The sequence below is a fragment of the Notamacropus eugenii genome, chromosome 5 (genome assembly GCF_028372415.1).
Source record: "Notamacropus eugenii isolate mMacEug1 chromosome 5, mMacEug1.pri_v2, whole genome shotgun sequence".
Lineage (NCBI taxonomy): Eukaryota > Metazoa > Chordata > Mammalia > Diprotodontia > Macropodidae > Notamacropus > Notamacropus eugenii.
The window spans coordinates 204,523,569-204,529,737 of NC_092876.1; the positions used below are offsets into that span (position 1 = coordinate 204,523,569).

General features: G+C 35.5%; 1 long non-coding RNA gene across 3 annotated transcripts in view; it reads right to left on the minus strand.

The window, feature by feature from the left end:
• Positions 1 to 3,736, minus strand: part of LOC140505682 (uncharacterized) — a 52,280-nt gene extending 48,544 nt beyond the window's left edge. The window contains exons 1-3 of one of the 3 annotated variants that reach the window (XR_011967612.1): positions 3,676 to 3,736; positions 2,646 to 2,810; positions 995 to 1,092 (exon numbers count right to left, since the gene is read on the minus strand). This is a non-coding gene — a long non-coding RNA (uncharacterized lncRNA). Of the gene's footprint in view, positions 1 to 994; positions 1,093 to 2,645; positions 2,883 to 3,675 lie in introns of those variants that run through there. The other 2 variants (XR_011967613.1, XR_011967611.1) reach the window with 2 other exon arrangements.
• Positions 3,737 to 6,169: the final 2,433 nt, after the last annotated feature.

Genomic DNA, 6,169 nt, shown 5'->3' on the forward strand with positions numbered 1-6,169 from the left:
TAAGGCCGAAAAGGGAAAGAAAAATGCATTAGACCATGTTATTAGTTACTAAGTATGTTACTGAACTAAGAAGAAAAATCATTTTTGTCAAGATAGTAAAGACATTAAATGAGACTTATACATTCAACTGCAAATTATAGAGCAGATTCTGTATGAGCTATAAGGAATCTTGCCTTAAGGGAATAAAACTCAAAAAATACAGCAGAAGCATTATTGTTAACAAGTAATATAGTCATGGATGATACTTATAAAGGAAACAACACTATTTTATGGAACAAAAATAATATTATTTAATGACATGAACATTTTCAGTAATGTATCAAAATGTAAGATGCTATATTACAAAAAGACAGTTCTTGCTCTTATTTGATCAAAAACCAATAAGAACTATCATTAAATTATCAAGAGAACAATATTTCCACACATTCTCAGATATTGTATGTCTAGAGTACAAACTAACTACATACAATCAGATTGGTTATATTGCAGCATCACTATTAAACCACAGGTGCTTGGTTCTGACAGCAAAACCCATAATTCTAATAACCTAAAGCAAATACCAACCAATGTATAACATCTCAATATTAAAATAAGAGAAATTTACAATGATAGAAAAATTCAGAAGAAAACTTTAAAAAAAATAATTGATGTTAAGCTCTCAGATAACTTTTACTTAACCAAACAAATCAAGGATTGTTCTCAGATTTAAAGACCTACCTCTTTGAAATCTAATGATCATTATATCTATCACAAGTGTAACCATTTAAATGTATCTGTCCAAATTACTTCTGGCATCCAATAGCAGTATGAGATATGAACATTGATCAACGGTCAGTGTTTAAAGTGATAGAGAATTCTCATGTGCCCATGTATGTGTGGATATAATCATAAGATCATGAATCTAGAGACGGCAGGGACCTCAAGCAACCATCTAGTATGATCCCCTCACTTTACAGATGAGGAAACTGAGGTCCTGAGAGGTTAAGTGACTTACCCAAGATCATATAGGCAGAAAGTACCTGAGCTAGATTGAAATCGGAGTCTTCTGATTCCAAATGCATTGCTCTTTCTAGTTATGTATGTTGGTGATACCTGAAATGGCAATATATTAAATTAATATATTTAATTCATGCCAAAAATGTAATCTGATTATTAATCAATTAATTATTACTAGACACTTATCAAGTTCAAGATTATGTGGATTTCTGTAACTCAGAAGGTAATATAATTACTACTTTATCTCAGCATCAAAACTAGTACAATATATAAGCTAAAATGGGAGAGTAATTATCTGGATCATGTCCTTCTCCACTCTTCAGAAAACCCCAATTCCTGGTACCATTTTCATTAAACAGACCTTGTAGATGGAAAAGGAAAAAGTTTTCTAAGATATGCCCATTCATGGAAAATAGGGAATTGACAAGTTGATATAATTCCTATTAAATCATATTTCTTATGTGCCTACCTTAATCTTAAATATTACATTTCTTATGTCTTCATTTGTTTAAGATGATCAATACACTTATGACTGCATTTTGTTAGTTAAGAAAGATGGGAATTTAGAAGTCTTTATTCTGGAAAGATAATTTACGGTTATAGGGAGACTAAATCTCGGGCTGAATATGTCATTAGTCTTTGCAGGTATATTACCAGCTATTTGGAAAGATTTAGGTGTAACCCATCCAAAAGCAGATACATTAAATTAAGTGACTGCATGAGATCTTCTGTATCATCTTCTGCAGACCTTTCCTGATCCCCTTCGTGAGCTAGTCTGTTCCCTTCCCTCCTTAAAGTACCCTGTATTTTCTTTGGGTTTATTTTGACAGATTTCTTTGTCTATTATTTCTACAGATAGAATATAAGCTCCTTAAAGAATAGGTATTTAATGGATGCTTATTGACTGATTGACTGATTGATGTCTGGCCCTGAGATTCTACAATTAATATTAGTTACATTGCAATCAATATTAGTTTAGGAGAATTGCACTTTCCTCTGGGCAATCTGTGAAATTATTTTACTCAGAATTCATGTGTTAGTCATGCTGGGAGACCTAGAAACATTTTCACTAGGCCTTTCTCCAGCTCTGTTCTTTTGGATCACAATAGCATTTATCCAAACACTTCCTAAGTACTCTTTCACTGCAAGACCTTTTGCTGAAACAAAAGTTCTGTAAACAAATAAGTGATGTTCATTTTCCAAGTTTCCAAGACTACATATATGAATGCAATTCAAATTAGTGAGCATTCATTAAGCACCCACTATGTTCAAAACACTGGGCTAAATTCTGGGGATAAGAAGACATGATCAAACCAATTTCTGCTCTAAATATAAAATATAAACTTTTGGGGGGTGGGGTTATATTTTACTGAGAGTTTACAACATGTAGACAGATTAATGGGCATAAAATAGCTTCAAAGTGATCCCCTCCCCTCCCTTGAGTAATTTCGGACTTTTATAGGAGATTGTGCCTGGGCTATGCTTTCTACTAAGCAGAGGTGAGACAGTAGCACATTCCAGACTTGGGGAAACTTCTTCAAAGACAAGAAATTGGAAAATAGAACTCAAAAATACTCAAACACCCATTTTTTCTGTTAGAGTTTAAAGTATTTTTCTTCTCCTATTATCATTGTTGTGATAATATTAACCTGGACAAAACTGGCTCACATGAATCCAATACTGCATTACAGTATTCCACAGGTTTGCAGCATGAGGCTCTGAAGGAGAAAGTGAGGCTGGTGACCTGCACAGCCCTCCCTCCCTCAAAACAAAGTCAGGTGCAAGTCACGTCGTCATTTCTCTGATGTCATGGTCTTCTTCGGCAATGAAGGATGAACACAACAACAACCAGCATGAGACAAAAAAAAAACGTGTTTTGTGCCTGGAAAGTACAATTAATATTATAGACAAAATGAACTTTTCTTAAATATAAAAAAAGGTAACTTATAATGTCAGAATTCTCTTCTGACCATGGACAATCAGAAAATGTTCATGTCTTGCATTGTTGATAAAATGGTGTGTGTGTGTGTGTGTGTGTGTGTGTGTGTGTGTGTGTGTGTGTGTGCCCTCCAGGAATGAAAATTTAAGGGATGCTCTTAGCTAAAGAAAAAAAAAGGAAAAACAAGGATCTTTAAAGGCAAATTAAAAATATATTCAAAAATTTCCAGAAATTAATATAATTACAAATTGGCTTACAGAAATCCTGCACATTATGATTTTTCACAGTGCTTCTTTAGTCCCAGTTCTCTCATTAGTTTCTTTTCCCAAATGGTATTTTGGAACCCTTTAAAGTTTTTACCAAGTTTCAGTATATCAGCCTATTTATTATAAGCATTCTTTCCTAGAATGTTTATAGGAGAGTCCCTTAAAAGCTTCTAAACAAACCTTAGATGAGGAAGAGGAGGAGCAGGAAAAGAGAGGGAGAAGTACCTGTGATTTAATTGCTATAGGGAACTCTCAGGTAAAGAAATTCCTTTTAACAAAGTCAGCCCCTCTGTAACTTACAACGTTAGTGTTGTCTAGGCTCAGGGCAATGAGGGGCTAAACTTATTTGCCTAGCATGAGTCAGACAAAGAATTGGAATCCAAGTCTTTTTGCTTTTGAGGCTAGCTCTTTATTCAACAATTTATATGAATAATCAGACTCTAACCTTAAACGGAATCAGGGTAGAAAACATACCTTGAGCAGAGTACTTCTTATCCAGTTGGACTCGTTGCCTTCCCCTAGCTCAGAAACTTCAGCCTGGGATTCATGGAAAGGGCTATCTTTTCCATTCAGAGAAAAGAGCCATCTTTTTTACTCAGAAAGGATCAGGTTTCAATTTTTGAAGTTGAATGTTAACTCCAAACTGTATCTTAACATATTATAACGTTTTCCTTGTTGAAAACTCTGGTAAATGGGGTAAGAATATATCTGAGGATATAGGGAGAAAGGATTATGATACTTTTGACATGTCTTTCTAACCTAGAAATGCTTAGATATTGGATTAATATTAAATTAACTTTTAAAATGTTTCATACTTGTGCTTAAAATGAAAAATACTGTTATTATTATTATATTATGTTTTATTATTATTATGCAGCCAGAGGGTACAGTGGATAGAGTGTAGGGCTGAAGTCAGGAATGATGGAATCCTAATAAAGCTGTCCCCAGTCCCAATATTCTAACTTCTTCATGGGCCTCACTGAACAGCAGGCATGCCCTGATTTAACCACACAATCTGGTTTTAACCATACCACAGGCCCCCAGACTCAATCTCTGGCTAGCCACTACCCACAGATGCAATTTACATGTTTGAATAGGCATGTTCTTCTATTCAACTACAATCGCATCATCCATTTAGCCCAAGATAGAACCACAATACCTAACAATTGATATTGACCAAACAGGATCACAAAACCTAGCCAATCAGAAGGCAGCACAACCAGGATGTTTGACCACCAAACCAAGGATCTCTCCCCTATTACCTAATCCCTTCACAAACCTCTCCTGCCTTTTCAATATTCATAATTTCTGTTGTGTAATCAGCCTCATTACACTATAAAAATCCATCTTGCTTTCTCTAAAGCTACTGGTGTGTTTCAGAACTTAGTCCACTTCATGAGAAGCATCAGTCTCAATAAATGCCTGTCCTTGGATTAGAAGTGGTCTGACTCTGAATTCTTTGAGATGGTACTGCCACCACACACCATGAAAGCACAACAGAAAGAATCAACTTTGTGAGTGCAGATCTGGTGTCAGATGCTTACTAGTTCAATGATCCTGGGCAAGTCACTTCATCCTGTTTGGCTTAGTTTTTCATCTGTAAAATGAGCAAGAGAATAAAACAAAATGGAAAACTGTTTAGGCAGGATGATGCAATGGAAAGAGCAGTAAACTTGAAATCACAAAACCTGAATTCAAATTCTGATTCTGTCATCTACTACCTTTGTGATCCTAAGTCACTTAACCTTTCTAGGTCCATTTCTTCATCCGTAAAATGAAAGGGATGAGGGTGGAGTACTGCAAGGGGACTCTGGCCTATGGATTAAATGATCTCAAAGTTCCCTATCAGCTCTATATTTATAATCATTTAATTATGACCAAATCCATCCTTTAGAGTTTCTTTTAAATCTCTGTTGCTCAGACCAAAATATGACTTTTTAAAAATAAAAGCTCTGTTTTTAAGACTGTTAGCTTCTCCAGAAAGCCTATGTTACATTTAAGTTGATGGCCATAAGTAAGTGGAAAAACTTAACTGTCCACACAGCTTCCACTTCAGAGTAAATACTACCACCACCATTCACCTCAAATTGTCCTATATCCATTTATGGATCACAGTAACAAAAATATTTTCAAGGGAAAAACACACATTGGAAAGGATGGATCTGATCAATGACAAAAACAATGCAGTTGTCATTTCAGTTCGAGAGTAGCTATGGGCAATTGGGATGAAGTAGAACATCTAGGGAAGCAGAATACGTGGAATATGTGAGGGTCTCCACAGAAATTAGATAAGCAACAGAACTGAAGAACCCAGTAATATAACATTATTTCTTAATTAATACAATATAATATGGCAGAACAAAAAGGATGCTCAAAGTTAATGCAAATTACCAGCAAATAGAAGACCTATAATACCCCAGGGAGCAGAGTGAAGCAGCAGGTGACCAAATGACAAAGTAAACTGTCACTGATCAGAAAGTTCCAGAAGAATTTGAGGTGGAAAGAACCGGTCTACCTTGTTACTGAAGAAGTGTAAGTTCACTGTCTCAGTCTTCTCTGCTTTTCTGTTCCTCTGAGTAAAAACAAAAAAGCCCCCCCCCCCAAAAAAACCCCACAATTCTTAATGAGTATGGCCAAGACGATAATGGGTGGTGGTAATTCTAAAAAGTAGGCTGGCTATGAGAATGAATGAGAGCATTACTAGTAGGCAGAGATATTTAATATGATAATAATGAGATACTGGATATGATTTTAATGGTGCTTATATTTACACTGCTATACACATCAATCAGTCCTAGTAAATAATCAAACAAAAAGCTATTCAATTCAATAAACATTTATTAAGTTCCTACTACATGCCAGGCACTGGGGACACACTAAAAAGGGACAGCTCCTGCTCTCACATAGCTAGCAGTCTAATGAGGGAAGACACAGAAAAGAAAGCTGAAAATTGGCGGGGGGAGAGAAC